The sequence below is a fragment of the Heterocephalus glaber genome, unplaced genomic scaffold (genome assembly GCF_053883595.1).
Source record: "Heterocephalus glaber isolate CG9 unplaced genomic scaffold, H.glaber_assembly_v1.0 deba00000901, whole genome shotgun sequence".
In the NCBI taxonomy this organism is placed as follows: domain Eukaryota; kingdom Metazoa; phylum Chordata; class Mammalia; order Rodentia; family Bathyergidae; genus Heterocephalus; species Heterocephalus glaber.
Genome location: NW_028258171.1, coordinates 2,644,411 through 2,662,386, shown reverse-complemented (window position 1 = coordinate 2,662,386; position 17,976 = coordinate 2,644,411). Strand labels below are relative to the sequence as shown.

The 17,976-nt window shown below is 36.8% G+C and overlaps 1 long non-coding RNA gene across 2 annotated transcripts in view; it reads right to left on the bottom strand.

The window, feature by feature from the left end:
* LOC110345463 (uncharacterized) overlaps window positions 1-17,976 on the bottom strand; it is a 345,632-nt gene that overhangs the window by 116,168 nt on the left and 211,488 nt on the right. The gene's annotated exons all lie outside the window — the stretch shown is intronic.

The following is a 17,976-nucleotide window of genomic DNA, read 5'->3' as shown; positions in this document are numbered from 1 at the left end:
CAAAAGAGCCAAACACCCTCACTGGAGGAAAGATAGCCTCTTTCATAAATGGTGCTGGAGAAATTGGGCTTCAACTTGCCAAAGACTAAAACTAGACCTACATCTCTCACCATGCACTAAACTAAAATTAAAATGGATTAAAGATCTGAATATAACTCTTAATAATGTCTTCAAATGCTGGCCAGGCTGTGGGGAAAGAGGAACCCTGCTCCACTGCTGGTGGGAGTGTAGACTGGTGCAACCACTGTGGAAATCAGTATGGAGATACCTCAAAGGACTAGGAATGGAAGTCCCATTTCACCCAGCTATACCCCTGCTGGGTATCTTCCCCAAAGAATTAAAAGAATCATACCACAGTGATATATGTGCACCCATGTTCATAGCAGCACAGTTTGCAATAGCTAAAGCTTGGAAACACCCCAATTGCCCATCAACTGGAGACTGGATCAAGAAAATGCGGGTTTTTTTCTAAAATGGGGTAGTACTCAGCCATAAAAAATGAGAAATTAGAGACATTTATAGCTAAATGGATGCACATTGAGGTGATACTCTTAAGTGAAATAAATAGGACACACATGTGTAAATACCAAATAGTTTCTCTAGTGTGAGAAACTGAAAGTGTAAATAAGGACTAAAAGGTATAATAGATAATGTGAAATAGGAAGAAAAGCGTCAAAGGGGAAGGGGAAGTGGGAGGGGTAGGGGAAAGGAAAGAAGGGAATGGAATTAATATGAGAAAATGAAAAAAAGGAAACAAAGTCTTTGTAAATAGGGAGGGATGGAGGGGTTGAAAGCAAGGCAGGGGAATGGGGAAAAAATAAGAACCAAGAGAGTATGTAAAGGTGCATATCTCCAATGATGAATGTCATTATATTGTACACCTAAAATGTACCACTAAAAGGATATACAAAAAAAAAATACAAAATAAAAAATAAATTAAAGGGCTCATTTTAAAGGGCTAAGGTAGCTTCAGTCCCCAGTACCACACACACACACAAACACAACAAAGTAGTCTGACACTTAAACTCTGCATAAATTACCAAAACTGCCACTGCTACAAATGTGAACTGACACAAGACTATTAGCAACACAAATTCCATAAGGAGAACGCTATTGGAACATCATTTCCTGGATGTTGAACAACTCTTTCAAAGTCACAAAGAAAACAAAGTGAAATTTTCTCCTCAAGTACACATAACTGATTCGTATTAAATATAAGATCTGTTAAATTTCTTACCTGGATTTCATAAAATGATACAGAAAACACACTGCTCTGTATGTAAAAGGAGTTAGGTACTAGGCTTAGAAAATTATAAACAGGGTTTGTCTGCTTCGATGAATGTTCACTGGGACATTCAAAAGACATGCTAGGTGGAGGATAATTTTTTGTGATGTAAAACTCTTTACCCATTTCAAGACATCAGGCACTTCTGATTTCCACCTTACAAATATGATCAGAGCTTCTCCGGCAATCTCTACAATTAAAAACATCTCCACAGATTTTCAAAATGCCCACAGGACATTCAAACCACTGATATAGACCAGCCTTTACTTAATAGAAAATGAAGTTGGAGCTGGTACTCTTTCATGGTTATAAAGTTAGTTAAAAGATCAAACCAAGAACCTCATAAATTTCTTCTGGCTGTGCTGGACTGCATCTCTTCTCTCCTTCAGTCTTTGGTATTCAATATGTAAATTAGAACTTTCCCATGCTCCATCAGCACTAAATAACAAAAACTGCCGCCTCTCCTAAAAACACTGTTTATCTTCTCCCTTGAGATCCATTAGCTGTAAGAGCCAAAGGCATTCATTCTAGTGTTCCCTGCAAATCAGCTTTTGGGAACAATTCTTCTTTCCCTTCCCCAAGCCAAATCTGCTAAAATACTCAGGGATTCTCACCTAAAACCAAGAAGTTAGGATTATTTCAAACCAAATATCTTTAAGCACTATATATAGACTTTTTGCTGCTAGAGGAAAAGAGGTCAAAAGATCTCATGGTTTCTGGTAGAATTCTCTGAGCCAAATGGTTTTATATTTTTTCATCCAACATAATGCAGAATTAGTTCTAAATTTGGTAGAAAGTTGAAGAGAGGAAAACATAAAAGAGGTAAGAATTGCCTCTCAGCTGATAATGACACTAGTCACATGCCACTTCAACCATAGACATGAATGTACTTTTAGTATATAGCCAAGTGAGCCACTGTCCTGATTTAAACATGAAGTGTGTCCAAAGACTCACGTATGGAACCCTTGATCCGCAAGGCAGCAATGTTTGGAGATCAGGCCTAAAGAGGTAATTGGATCATGAGGGTGTTGACCTCAACAATGGGTTAATCCATTGAATAGTCAATAGCTGAACAGGTTTATTAGGAGGTGGGGGCAAGTTGGAGGAAGTAGACCCCTGGGGTGTGTCTTTGAAGGATATATCCTGTCCCAAGACCCTACCTCTCTCTTTGGCTCTTCTTATTCTCTCTGCTTCTGGGATGCCATGAAGTGAGCAACTCTGTCCTGGCCTTCCACCATGCTGTTTCTGCCTTGGACTCAGAAGACCATGGACCAAAATGTCTGAAAACATGAGCCAAAATAACTTTAAATTGTGTATGCCAGATATTTTGGTCACAGCAATAAAAGCTTACTAATATAGTCACTTTGAAGCACATTGCATCTCTAACAACTAATAAGATCATAATGTTTTGATATTATATTAGATAATGTATTCTCCAACTAGCCTCTTATTGTTGGAAATGTTTACTAAAGAACATGCCTTTCTTATACCAAATACCTTTTATATAAGTTCTACTGTTGGACTAGATAAAGCTATTGTGCATTTCAGTTTCTTTTTATGACTTTTTGGAACTAAATCAGTCTTTTGTACATGAAGGATTTCTGGGGAAATTTTCTTGATATTAGCATTCTTTGCATTGACAGAATTACTAAACAACCTGTCAAAGTGAGAAAAGCTTTTATCTCCAATGATTCTGTAGACACTCTCAGATATATTAGACACAAATCCTGTTCCACATAGAGGATAATTAAAAATATCTAACTTAAGGTTCATGAAGTTATTTCTGAAATAATATCTCATCGTATGAAATGTAATATGCTTCTCAGAAAAATATTTTTGTTATATTTAAAGCCCATCAAAGTTATGACTTGCTAGGGATTCCAGTTAGATGACTCTTAATAAAAAGTCAATTGTAATTTTAAGAAGGATTAAAATTCAGTGAAAAAAATCAAAAGGCATTCTGTTCATCAAAGATTAAGTGCTTTACAGGTATTAGAGAATGAAAAAACGGAAGATTAATTCTCTTTAAAATATGGACTTTTGAACTAAACAATGAACAAAACACGATTCCAGCTTTTGAACTAGAATACATTTATTAATCTCCAAATGAAGAGCAAATGCTTTTGTAAAGCACAAAAATGCTTTCTTTTTCCTTCCTTTTTCATTATATTTCATGTGCTTTTGCTACAACTATAACAATGACCCCTTACATACACACACGGCAATAAGCACTGTACTAGCCAAACCTAACTCTATCATTAAAACAAAGAGTCATCAAAATATTTTTCTACCAAATGGAAAAATCACCTAAGAATACAAGAGACACTTGGCTATATTCAGTTCTATTCACAACACATGTGCTAGGCATTAAATAACATATAATACACAATTATTCTCCTAGTAAAATTTAATGGTAACTAAAATGATGATGGATGAAGATATAATAGCCCAAGTCAGGTCCCTAACTTTTATTTTTGCTGGATGAGTTCATCTAACCCATAGCCATCTCTATTTAGACCACTTTCAGGCACACATAAATCTGATCTCTACTTTTGCTAAGAATTTGGGCTTTCTCCTGTATTCCTGCCTAGATTTACCATAGCAGTCTTCCTCCAGTCACTCTCCTTTTCTTTCCTTCTGCCTCCTTCTCTCTTTCCTTTCTCTTTCCCTCCAGGAACTGAAAAGACACAAGACATAACTGTGTCCGGATGAATTTCTATGCCATGGAAGAGACCTCTACCTGCTTTGGGGAATTTATTATTTATTTACTGTGGGGCTTATGGGAAAAGTGATTAAAGCTGGCACCAAAAACAAATCTGATGTAGAAGCTTGTATCACCACTTATGACTACATGTTATTCTTTAATATAGTTTTAAACTGATGATATAGATCTAATCATATTCTCATCATGATCATCCGACATTAATACTTGTTGTATATGGTTTATCATGAACACATACTCTCACTCCTGCTACTCTTTAACCAAGTGGGTAAAGTCCAGGAACAGCCTGCAAACTCCCTTCAGGCCTATCCCCAGCGCACAGGGTGAGTGGCTACCTTTCCCTGCCAACAGTAAACCCCACTATCCCAATTTCCTTTCCCAGTGAGTCTCTCCACCTTTGATCAACATGATGCTCAGGTCCAAAGGCTGAACTTCTGACTGTTAATTGACTCTAATGCATCATTTGGCAGGATTCTTTATGTATCATGCTTGCAGATATTCTGCTAACAAAATGCCCCCTCTTGTAGAATATCAGAATTATGAAGCCCAACTGCTAATTTTATTAATTAGCCATGCCTACAAAATTGTGCTGAGGTACATACAAACTATGAAATTCTCAACTCGGCTGATTGGGAAGAAATTATCCTAGAAAAAAAGAAGAGGAAAAAATACCCACAAAGCAGCATTTAGAACAGAAAGCACAATTTGCTTAACTAGAAAATAAATGTAACTGGTAATCACAAAAATATATTATTGCTATTGATTTTCTAAAATTAATAAAGTGCAACAATTATCTTGGGAAGCAATTTTAAGAGCATATTGCTAAACTGCATTGTGCTGTTAAAGCATTTGTATACTAACTCTGTGTCAGGTGACTAGCAGTGTAAAATCGGTTAATGAAGCTTCAAAAAAATTGACCCAACAGTATAGGGAAGCAAAGAAAACAAACTATTTTTCATCTACTTTATTCAGTCACTGAATCTTGATGGTTATTATAGCATTTCCGTAGAATCTGATTACCCTGGGGCTCATTTAGTAAAAAGATAAAATTTCTTTTCATTGTTGCTATAAAAATTTTATGGGTCATCTAATAATAGAAGCCACCCTCAATTTTAATAAAAAGGGTGATCTTCATTTAACAAAATAAAAAAATATTAGAAGAGATAGCATAAATCTATAGTGAGAAACCTGTTTATTTTTATACTAACATTTGTTTACTCAGTTGGTTATATTTTGGGCTATCTACCTCATCATTTTAAGGTAAGAAATCATCTACTCATAGCCACTTTGGATTCTAAGGATTGTTTATTTGCTTGTTTTTAACCTTGCTACATTATACTCTAACTCTTAACCTCTTTTGTTCTCTGAACAAATTCTGCTAGTGTTCTACCACTCAATTTTGGGAGTTAAGAGATTATATTAATGGGCATATATGTTTCATAGATTCATAAACTCTGAAACAGAAAGAACTTTAAAGAATTTTTAATCCAACCACTTTACCCAAATAACTAATCTTAAAATACCTCCAGTGACATTAGTTCACTTTCTTTCAACTTTTAGATGTGTCTGACTACTGAGACAAAATGCAATTCCCAAATCTTCAGCTCAACAATCCTCATACATCTTGGAGTCTACCCCAGTTTCCAAGAAAAATAAGTGATTTTTAAATTTTTCATCAGGCCTTCAAATATTTGAAAACAGCAATTTTATTTATATTTAGTCTCTTTTGCATTATGTAAAATACAGTTTCTTCCAAGTTTTTATAGGATATGATTTTAAGTGCCTACATCTAAACACCCATCTCTTTAGGAACTAAGTGGAAGTTAGACTCTAGAGGGAGCCAAGAGGCCATCACCTCCCTGAGGTGGCTGTGTGCAAGCTAAATCCAAGGAGAACTAAATTCATGACAACTAACACCGTAACAACTCTAGGATCGCAGGAGCAGGATTAAGAATCAGAGCCTAGATCCACAGCCAGGCAGACACAGATGCAGACTGATGAGACTCAGGAGGGTATCCTGAAATGTATGAGAGTATTGGTGGTTTGCCTTTATCAACTAGTTGTTGTGTGGGCATGAGAAGGGCTAATTCAAAAGCTCCTCATAAAGAGAGAGAGGTACGCAGCCTGGAGGAGCCTCCAACAAAATCCAAGACCCCCTTCACTATGAATGGTCCAATATCCCAAAGGTGACGAATATATAATCGTATGGCCTACAAGGGGCTATGAAACATGATAGTAGAAGAGTAAGCAAAACAAGATAATTAAATGATAAATCTTAAGTACAGTTTTTCTTTGGTAATATAAAAAGTACACAAGTTTAAACAAAAATAAAACCTTAGAGCAAAGATAAGCACGAAGTATCCTATAATGATAACCATCTCTGTATCACCAGACTATGCCATAGCAACTGAATTTGTAATAGCTTAAAACTAGAAACAACCCACATAACCATAACGATATATGATTATACAAATTCACTTTATTGTATAATCATACAATAAAATACTCTTCTGCCAAAAAAAAGAGCAATGAGCTCTTGAAGGCCAAAGAACATGGTTAAGTATCAAAAATGTCATGGTCAGCAAAAGATGTCAGACATACATGATTGTATACTGTATGATTACAGATAAGTGAAATGCCAGAAAAGTCTGATTTATATTGATTTATATTATATTGGGAGAAATAAATGGGAAGTTGTTTAGCAGGATGGGAAGGTGAACAAACTACACAGGGGTACAAGGAACTATTTGGAGGTGTTCAAAGTGTTCCATGGATTATGATGGGGGTTACATGAGTGTAGCCAGTTTTCATCATTCATTGAACTGTGCATTTAAAATGGTCCATTTTATCACAAGTTGTTTTTTAAAAATGTATTAGGAAATCTCAATGAAGTAAGTTTAAAAAAAAAAAGAGAGATATCAGAAAACCACTTAGTGCCTTACAGTACATTCAGGACATAAAAGGTCAAGAGATGGATTTTTTCTCAACTTTTTTGATAGAGCTTTTGGGATGCTGTGGATCCCAAGTTTCCCAAAAAGTGTTTTCATTGCCTCCGTGAAAAAGCCTCAACAGGACTACTTAGAAAACCTCATAGCTGCTATTTCAGAGTGAGAAAGACACTGAATTGCCTAATTCATACTTGAGATATCCAAGCTCACAAACTAGCCAGCACTGAGGCTGAGCAGAGGTGGGGTGGCAATTTGGGTGTTTATCTTGGCCTCCTAGATGCACCAAAAGAAATGATCATAGAGGGTTTTCTGTGAACACTAGAGTGGAGTCATTTTAGGTCTTGTCCAAGAAAGTAGGCTGGAAATATGAAGAGTTCCAGCAGAAAGTTGCTAGAAATGAATGGTGCAATTCTCAGGGGATGAAGCAGCAGCTATATACGGCAAGGTGCAACAGAGGAGCAACTTCCCTTGTCAAGGAAGCTCGAAACAAGAGCTCTCCAGAGGCTAAATGATCTCTAAAATCCACACAAATGAGTCCCACAGCAGAGAGAATCACATTTAAACATTAACCAAATTCAGGGAAGATGAGGGCAGTTTTTGAAGCACTAGTGAAGAAAAATGTGTCCTGCCCTCCCTTAGATCTTCACCCCATCTTCCACCAAATCCCAGACCCCGGGGACTCAGAAAACACACAACTATGGAAAGGGAGAGGCAGCAGTCAATAGACCCCTTTCTAACTCCACACATGCACCTCACAGAAAGCTTGAGCTCAGGAAAAGAAGCCTTCACTTAAAGAATTCAGTATCTCTCACACTTTCTGCAAGGTGCAGGGAATTACTCTCACTGAACGAATTTGAAAGGAGTAAAGAAGACTAAAATAAGATTGCCTTCTAGTTCTATCCCATCAAAAGAATAATTTTAGCACTAATTAGTAGACAGCATGGATGAAAAGTAGCTGGCCCAGGCAGAGCCACCACACAACAGGGCCATGCACTGAGACACCAAAGCCAGGAGCTTCACACACATGACCTCCGTGGGGACCAATCTTTTTTGTCACCCTCATGTGCTGTGGGGTGCCCACACTCAACAGTATTTCTGCCTAAGTCTGTGAACTCAGTAGACTGCTCTCCTCCATGTGAGTGGCCATCACCCAATCCTTCAAGAGCTTAAATAGAACCAAAGTTTGAGTAAGGAGGAAGTCACTCTTCTTTATCTTCTCTCTCAGATTGAGCCAGGACATCTCATTTCTTTCTTTCTTTCTTTTTTTTTACTTGTAAAAGCCATAGCATTTATTGAAGGTAAGACATAAGTTTGCAAATCACAGAGCTGCCCAGGCATATAGTACGTGTTTCCTAACAATGTTCCAACTTAGCCTTTTAGAGTCTTTGATACAGCCTCTTAAAAAATAACTAAGAAGTGTCAATTTACAATTATGTATACAAAACCAAAGAGTAGCTTTCAATGAGAATGAATCTATGCCTGGCTACTTCAACATACACAGGTTGATTTTTCAGGCCTATGCAGCCATGCAGACTCAGCTGTATAGCTAGAACTTTTCTGACGCATAATGGCTCTAGTGACCCAAGTAGGATCAAAGAACACTCTCAAGCTTAGAGAATAGGGCAACCACTGCAATGAACAAGAGAAAATCTAACACAGTGGCACTAAACCTATGATACACATGCCGCAAAGGGCAAGCCAAGTCACCCTGGTCAAGGTTTGACAAATTATCAGCATGGGTACAACAGCGAAGATCCCATTAACTGTGCAAAAGCACACCAAATGCAAACTTTTATCTTTTAATAAAAAGTTGTACCATTGAAAGTTCTGTTATTGTGCTTTTCTTTTAAGACAAGAGATGTTAATGTATGAGTTACTTTTTTCTAAACTAAAACTCCTCAGTGTTCAGGTTTAATTGCAGTGTTGACACTTTGCAATAAATAAGTGTGTTTTAGGTTGCAGTTTGGGCACATGGTCTCTTAAAGTTCTGCTATCACTGGTCTAACATTTGTTCTATACAATATACCACTTTAGGACATCTCATTTCATCTTCTCCTTTTCTCTAAGAAGGATATACACCATCACTCATGATTCTCAGACCTTAAGACTCAGAATGAATTAGTCCGCCTGCTCTTCCAGTTTTCAGCTTGTGGACAGCGATTTATCAGACTCTTCGGCCACCATATTTATATTCCCTATTGGTTCTGCTTTTCTGAAGAACCCTAATAATCTCTCCACAACCTGTAAAGGGTTAAAAAAGAGCCCACAGCTATGCCTGTATTAACTTTGTATCACAAAGTCTCAACTAAGTCCAAGAGGTTAAAATGGAGCTTCAAAAATTAGAAAAAAAAATTAAAGTTAAGGTATTTTTCCAGCTTCCTCATCCTGTGAGGGCACACTGCCACCCCCAGCCCGGGCACCAATGAGGTTTTAACAGAACCAGACTTTCCACATTTCCTGGGCTTTCTGGTGGGTCAAGGCCTCCTGAAAATAGCATATGCATATTATCTGGCTTTTGTTCTACCCCTGCTATAAACTGGAGTTTTGTTGCTATGCACTGTTTTGCTGCTATGCACTGAGGAAGGAGGAAAGACCATAGAAAGAAGCCCTTTCAATTTGGCCAAATTATGAATAAACTGATTTTTTTCCATTTTTATGAGCTTTTCTCAGACTCTTTTGCTGCGCAGATAACAAATCCAGTCAGGGCCCACATTCAAACCCCTGGATCCCCACTCCAGCCCCTGTAACACTGGGTCTTCTACTTCTTAAATAAATGTCCTGTTGCATAAATTCAACCTGATAATTTTAATTTTCTGAATGCCAACTATACTGCTAGACAGCATTGCTTACAATAAAAATGACCTCAAATTATTAAACTGCACGTGGGCTTGGAAGAGCTATGAACTCAAGCTGACTACCTAGTAGGGCTACCATGCTTTGGGCTTCCCTGAGTACAGTTATTCTTCTGATATTTCTTTCCAAAACCCTTGAAAATAAGCCTATAGATTTAAAAAAAAAGATTGGAGTTATCATGGGGAATGATTTCCTTGTCTGTGCAATATAAATCTTGTTTTCTATTATATTTTTCCTTTTTAATTGATGTAACAACTTTATATACAGTATTTATAGGGTACATTGTATTAATGAAATACCTGTGTATAATGTGTAATGATCAAATCAGGATAATTAGTATTTACATCTCTTTATTTCCATGTTTCAAGTCTTCAAGCTCTCTTCTAGTTCCTCATAAAATGTACTATAGGTTATTATAAACTCATCACCCTACCATGCTAAGGAACACTAAAATTTATTCCCCTAAATGTATTTTGGTACTTATTATCCAGCTTCCTTCCAGTTCCTTCCACCCTTAGCCCCTCATAATTCCAATTCTACTTTTTTCTTCCTTGAGGTCAACTGTTTTAACTTTCATATATGTGATATTTTTACATTTTCTCTTTGTGCCTCAGTTCTATTGCTATTCTCTTGCTATGTAGGACTCTTGTAGAGAAAGGATGTATAATGCCACTCTACTAGCAAGTGTTTCTTCTCCTATAACCTTCCAAGTATACTAGTATCAAGAGAGAAATATGAAACATAGCATAAATGTCTGCTTGAACTGTGCAGGCCATGGTAGGGGTTGCAGTGCCCCTCTTTAACCACTAATTGTAACAGAAGAGATGACTGATTGGAATGAGTTTAGGTTACATGTTTCAGCCCTCCAACAGGTGAATGTTTAACTGCTTCACTAAAACTACAGGGATTAAAAGTAGGGTAGGTGTAGCTCCCTTGAAGCCCAAATGTTTCCTCAGCAACTGATTTCTTTCCACATACTACATCAAGGCAGAGAAGGCTCAAACATCACAAAAATTACATACCAATGATCTATGAGTGTACATACAAATGACCGACAATGCACATATTAAAATTTCAAATACAAAAATCTACAATAAGTCATTCATGGTGAAATGATAACATCCAATTAAACTTTGTCTTCCTTATTAGAGGTCCTATCAAAGGATTCAGCAATAATCAAAATCCTCTGATGCCTTTGTTAAAATTTTGATTACTTTCCTTCCATCAAATTGGTTAAAGTAAAAAATATTGAAATTCATTTCCATCCAAGAAGCAGTTGATGACACTCTAAATTAAGAATATTCCAGTTTGAAGCCTATTACTTCTCACTAGCTGTTGATTTTGTTCAAAATTGTGTTAAATTTCTATTTCTAATTTTCCGATAAAGAATAAAGACATTACATACCTCATTGGGTTATTTTGAGAAGTAAATGAGTAAAAATGCATGTAAAGCACAATGAAGCCCGCAACAAAATAAGCAGCAAGTATTATCTAACATCATCAGTATCATCACAGGAATTTTAAAGTTTGATGTATACAATCTGCATGTCAACCTAAGTTGTTTTTGCCTACTTGTAGGCACTTTCATAATGTGATGAAATTTTGTGACTGGGGAAAGCAGACATCAAGTAAGAGAGAAAGCTTTATTTAATCAAATTTGAAAATGTGATTAGCACAACCCAAGATTTACAGAAATGTGATTTCTTGTACAACTATTCCTATTCTCTGAAATGTGTGGGTTTAGAGGGTCTTAAGGATCTACTCCTGGTAAATACCAGAGATACAGCAAAACTGCTTCTGCAAATAACACCCAGGAACAATAATGAACCTGCGTTACATTGGTGGTAGTTCCACATCATTTCAGGAAATGACATAGCAGGGCTCATTGTGTGTTAGGCAGTGTCCTTGAAGAGCTCACAGCCCAGTGGATGAGAAAGGGCCATAAATAAATAAATGCAAGGCAATGTGCTAAGTGCTCTGTGGAGGCCGGCCGGCCCTGGGTGTTCTAAGAAGCTCTGCAGAGGAGAGGGTTAACACCCCAGGGTGCCTTTTAGTCAGATTATGTTCACTCCATTTCACCTCAGTAGCTCCTCTGGGCCTATCTGTAAGAACGCGTAATGATAAAATACTACCCTTTCCCTCTCCTCAGGCAGACCCATGTGAGCAGCAGTGAGTTAACGTACATTAAATCGAGAGGTTTTTTTAAAATAAATTACTGTTTTAAAAAAAAATCCCAGTGACTGTCACTGAGATAATCACTGCATCCTGTAATATGCTTTTATCTTTATCAAAAGAAAGTGTTTGAGCACAAATATGGCATTGCCATTATTTCAAAAGCACGAAGGAAGTGAATACCATCCAAATGCATAACAGCACATAAAATGAGAACTATACTCCTTCAGATAAGAGAGAAGAAAGAGAAAGAGAGACTGAGGTGCTATTTTTTCCTAATGCCAATCTTGAGAGACACACACATACACACACACACACACACAGAGAACTGCTTTCAAAGAATTCTGTAAGGTCTTCCTGTTTTTAAAAAGGGAAGAAAACAGTTAATAGGGATAGTAATACAAAAGAATTTTAGAAGTGGAAGTGAATTTAAAGATTATTTAATCCACTCTCTTTATTTCAAGAAGTTTAAGGAGATTAACCAGCTCATCTAAATTAATGGTGGAGGCAAGAACAGCAATCCAATCTAAAACTCGCCCTGCCAGGGTTGGGGCAGCTCCATTATTCTAAGGTTTATCATTATATTAGTGGTGTTGCGGTTCCTATATCCATGGCAAGTTAGGTAGGCTTATCTGAGACTGAGATCTACCATTTTTCACATTGCTTTTGCAGAAAAAATAGTTTCTAAAATTTAAGAAAACATGCTAGCACAGAAAACCTGTTTTTAGTTTCATTCTTGTGTGTTAATGATACAGATTTTCTTATCTTCATTCTGACCTGGGGTTTTCTCTCATCTTCACCCTCCTGTAGAAGAGTGTCTATTACCTTTGATTTTTTTTTCTTTCAGTTATTATCCTGAATGTAAATATTGGAAGCATAATAGTGTCAGCGCAAATTCAATTTTGAACAAAAACTGTCCAGAGGGAGAAAACATCATAAGAAAGAATGTCAAAATACATTTACATTGCGTTCAAATTCAGGTCTTCTTCCTGAAACTCAGTATACACTATTATTCTTTCACCAATTGACATTAGGCTTTACTCTTTTTTTCTCTTTGAAACAAAAGTGCTTAAATTTTTAAAGTATATAATGGTTTATCCCACTAAAATTGCTGTAGGGTTAACAGTGGGAGGGGCACAGCTTGAAATGCATCATAAACTAAAACCATCAACAGAGTATTCACTGTCATATTTGTTTCATCCCCTTAATGGCAAAAGCTTTTGACACATAGTGAAGAATTTAGCTGTCTGCAGCTAAATGAAAAACAGGAAAATCTGAAGTCACCTTGTAAAGCTACTTCTGTGAACTTGGACTGAAATTCAGTAAAGATAACTGCAATATGGATCTATCGAATATGGTACATTTTAATCTGCCTTCAAGAAAAGATTAATTGTTTTCATTTTGGTAAATTTAAAATACTTGAGCTCCATTATCCTGGTGTATATGAGACAGAAATGTGCCTCGTATTTATTACTAGCGTTATAATAAACATTTTACTGTGACCATTATCTGAGGCCAATTCAAGTTTTCACTGCTATGGTGCTTACCACTCCATCACTCCAAAATGTTTTGCAAGTAAGCAGTGTGAACTAGGGAGACAGACTGAAGCTGCTAAATTTAAAAATCATTGCTTTTAATGCTTTCATCAGTAAGGTCATTCTATGTTTGCCAAGTTTTAAAGTCCAGCATCAAGAAAAGAGAAAGTAAGTAGCAGATAACTGGAACCCTTTAAAGAATCAGACAAGGGTACCATAAGAAGTAGGACAAAACCATTGAAGATGCAGTGAGAGAGAATAGTTGGAGCTTAGCCTGATAAGGGAAGGGAATGAAGGAAAGGTAGATCACAAAAAAATAAGGGGTTCAGACTTTGTGGGAGGGAAACCTAATACAATTTCAGAAAATGTGAGGCTGAGAGAGAGAGAGAGAAGTGGGACATTTGAGTGAGTTTGACATTTCATACTTTTAAGATCTTCTGGAAAGAGCACTTCCAGATGAGGGCAAGATCAAGAGCAGAGCCCTAAGAAGGGAGAGCTGAAGCCAAATGGAGTTGAAGTTCTTGCTGTGAACAGGTCATGGAACCATAAAAACTTATGCTAGATGGCTTCTGTTGGAAATAGTTTCTGGGTGACTCGCATTCTTGGATATGCAGTGAGCTATGCACCAACTGCTCTTTATTCTGTACTATCTTTCTGAGGATGTTTATAGCAGAAACAGCCTTTAAAGACATACATAGCATCTCCCTCTGGAGCAAAGGGCAAGCATGTTAACTCCCCATTAAAAAAGATGCAGGGACTTAACCTCAGGGTTTCCCTTCTAATGTCCAATGTATTTCATTTTCAGGTATCATCTGGCCTTCTTCATTATGAAAATTGGGAAAAATGGTAATCCTTTGGTTAGTGCTATTACTATAATAAAAAGTATTTTATTCCAAGACATGGGAGTTTCAAATCTTCTATCAGCAGTCATGAAACTGTACCAAGTTAACTTATTAACTTGCAAATAGGCCCAGAATCTTTATGTTTTTGTCAGTTTGGGCAATGAGAATGGAGTGCTAAAAAACAGGTTTCTGGAAGAAGAATGATGCAGATATTTAGCAAAATATGAGGCAAGACTATGCAAATTTGTAGTAAACATCTAGTGTTTTAATGTTATAATCTGCATATCAAACAGCGTTCTATGCATTGTTTTGTAAAGGGAGATGAAATGGGTTGAAGTGTGCGACTATCAAGAAGAGGTTTAAACTGCCTGAATAGTGCCCTGGTTGTTCCTGACTCTCTTCTAGGTGAAAGGACTTCCTGACAACCAACCCTAATTCTGCCCCCATTGTAACAAGTAGTATCAAGATTCATCCTGGTTCCTTTTGAAACCTGAATCTTTTATAAGAAGCAATAAAAATGCTCATTTACATCCTGGGAAACGTAAGCTGGAACAAAGGAACTTATTGTGTCACTCTTAAGACATGCAGAAAAGCAAGACACATGGAGAATTGTCACACAACTCCTCATTTCTATTGGCTTCTGATGAATTATCCTATGAGTATACCATTCTGTCAGTCACTAATTCATGCCTGGAACTAAATTCTGTCAGAATGTCTGAGATAGCATTTACCTAAAGCTCCTATCAACAGAACTTCAAGAAGTATTAAACTCAACCATGCCTCAGTAAGGGTCCCAGATCCAGTCAGCTAAACAAAGCTAATGAACTACCACAGTCTCCCTTAGAATCCTTTCTTTTTAACTCTCTATATTGACCTTTCTGTTTGTCCAAGGCATTAATCCATGTATAGAAGGATGGATTAGTGATTGCACAAACTGTGTTGGCCCATAAGAAAGAAATCAAAGATTAATTCTATCATTCAAACCAACAGAAGATGTAGTAAGACACAAATATAATTCCAGCACTCTGGGAGGCTGAGGCAGGGGGATTGCAAGTTTGAGCCCTGTCTGGGCAACTTAGTGAGATGCTCTCTCAAAATAATTTTTTTTTAACAAAGATGGGAACATAGTTCAGTGCAAAAGCCCCAGGTTCAATCTTCAGTACTGCAGTAAATAAATAAATAGCCAAGCTAGTGAATTCAAGCTGGTCTAGATGCCTTCATGGCCAACGTGATGTCACTGGTCATTTTAGCAAATATCAGAAACAAATTTCTTTCTATCTAATTAGTTAACACAAGTTACAGAGAAAACTGCCCATAGTGTGGACATAAATAATTCTGCTATTCCTCCAAGTGTCCTAGAGTAACCAAAGGTAATTTCACTGAAGAGAAGCCCCATGGTTGTCTTAGTGTTAAATAAGCCCAGGTATTTCCTTAAACAGTTGCAGTACTACCTATATGAATCAGATTACTGTATTTGAGGAGGGAAGCAGTACCATAGATTAATTTTGACTGTTCTAGAAAATTATATAATGCAATCAAACAGAGGTACTCTTCTGTGTAAGGTCTCTTTCACTCACCATGTTTTTGAGACTCATTCGTGTAGCCACATATACCAGTAGATTATTTCATTTTATTGTTAAGTAGTATTCCACCATGTGCCTATGCCTCAATTTATTTTTATTGAACATTTTTTATATTTTTTCTACTTTTTTGGCATTAGAAATGGAGTATCCAAGAACATTTTATAATGTCTTTCATGTCTTTTTGTGAAGAGAAGTTTTCATTTCTCTTGGGTAAATGCCCCACAAGCTGAATTACCAAGTTGTAGGGGAGATGTACATTTAAAAGAAATTGTCAGATCTGTCTCCAACAAAATTATACCATTTCTACTTCAAACAGCAAAGCCTGAAAGTTCTGATTACTCACTTCCTTGCCAGCATTTCCTGTTATCTGTGTTATTCCTGGCTGTTCTGGTAATATGGTAGCATTTCATTATTATTTTTGGCTATGTATTTTAAAGTGTGTTTTTTCAACCATCACTAGAAGAGTTACTGAATACAGATTCATAATAAGAGAAGAACAGAAAACCAATGGAAAAGTACCACTTACACGCATAAGCCCTTTCTCAAGTAGCATGATCCCGTGTGGTACTTGGAGCAGCAGTGTGATGAACCCAGAACACCTGGAGTCTGGGCAAAGAAACATTCAGATCCCAACTCTGCAACTTAATAACCCTGATCTTTCTTTTAGTGCACACACCCTGTGATTCTCAGCTTTCTGATAAAATTATGAGCAAAAAAGGCACTTAAAATTGTGTAAAACTTAAACATTATGTAAAAACTTAAATAAAGTTAAAATATTTTACTTTGGTATGAGGTAGCCTAAGCTCATTTGCCATGATCTTGTAAATTTTTACTTGACTGTTCAAAATATCTGTGTTTTTCACTTATACAATGAGAAATATAAACTCAAATAGAGTTTCTTGACATGGCACCAGGCACTTGAAATAGTAACAAACATGTCTTTAAAAACTTACTATGTACTATATTTAGCAATTTGCATTTCATTCATACTTCTCCACAAGTTCATGAAGTAGGTATGTTATTATTTCCATTTTTCAAGAATTTTAAGAGATCTTCTAACTTGCCTCAGCTTTAACAGTAAGTACCAAGATTCTGAATACACTTTCTCCACAAAAAGTAAAAGAGATAACTTTGCTTACTGTTTATTATAGCATTAGTCTGTCTGCCTTTATTACCCCTTCTTTCTTAATATATTTTAAAAAGCTAAAATAGAACTGAATTCAAAGATTACCTGGTTTTTTTGTGGGGGTGAGGTATATATCCTTTCCTCCTGACTAAAAATCTTTTCTTTCCTGCAACATGATAAAAGTTTGAACCCCCTGCAATCAATCACATGTAGTTTTGAGATAACTAACTCAGATTATGATCAATTCTTATGCTACACAAACCTCTAACAGTACTTTTGTGCCAATAAATCAGCCAGACAACATAAAGCAAAAATTACTGTTAACAGGGCATGTCAGTTAAACAAATGTTCTTGTTGCTGAGGGCTCACCATGGCTTGGCTTGTGGACACAGTGTCGGGCTGGAGTCCCCATGTTATGCCAGGACCTGTTAAAGGCTGAAAGGACTTAAACCTACACCTTCCTTAACTGAGTTGTTCATCCTTCCTACAAACAGTCCCCATCTAACCCATCCCCATCACTACTGGACAATAATGCCACTTCTACCAGAAGGCACCATCTGCCTTATGCTCATCTAGGAGATTTCACATTACATCCCATAAAATTAATCACCAAACATCACCTAAGCAAGGATGAAATGAGGGACAAAATGCACAGTTTGCCATAGTGCAAAGACATCTAATCCCTTAAGAAACAACTGCCAGTTAGTGGTTGCTCTGTAATCTGTCAACAAGGTCTACAAACCATTTAAGTTCAGTCATGCACAAGTGATTACAGAAAAACCCATACACAAAATAGGCTTTCATATTAAAGGGCTATTGAGAAGTTATGTCCCAACTATCATCATACCTTTCCAAAGAGGAAAATGGCCACATAAAGCATCAATCAACAGTTTCATCCAACTGAAAGAGC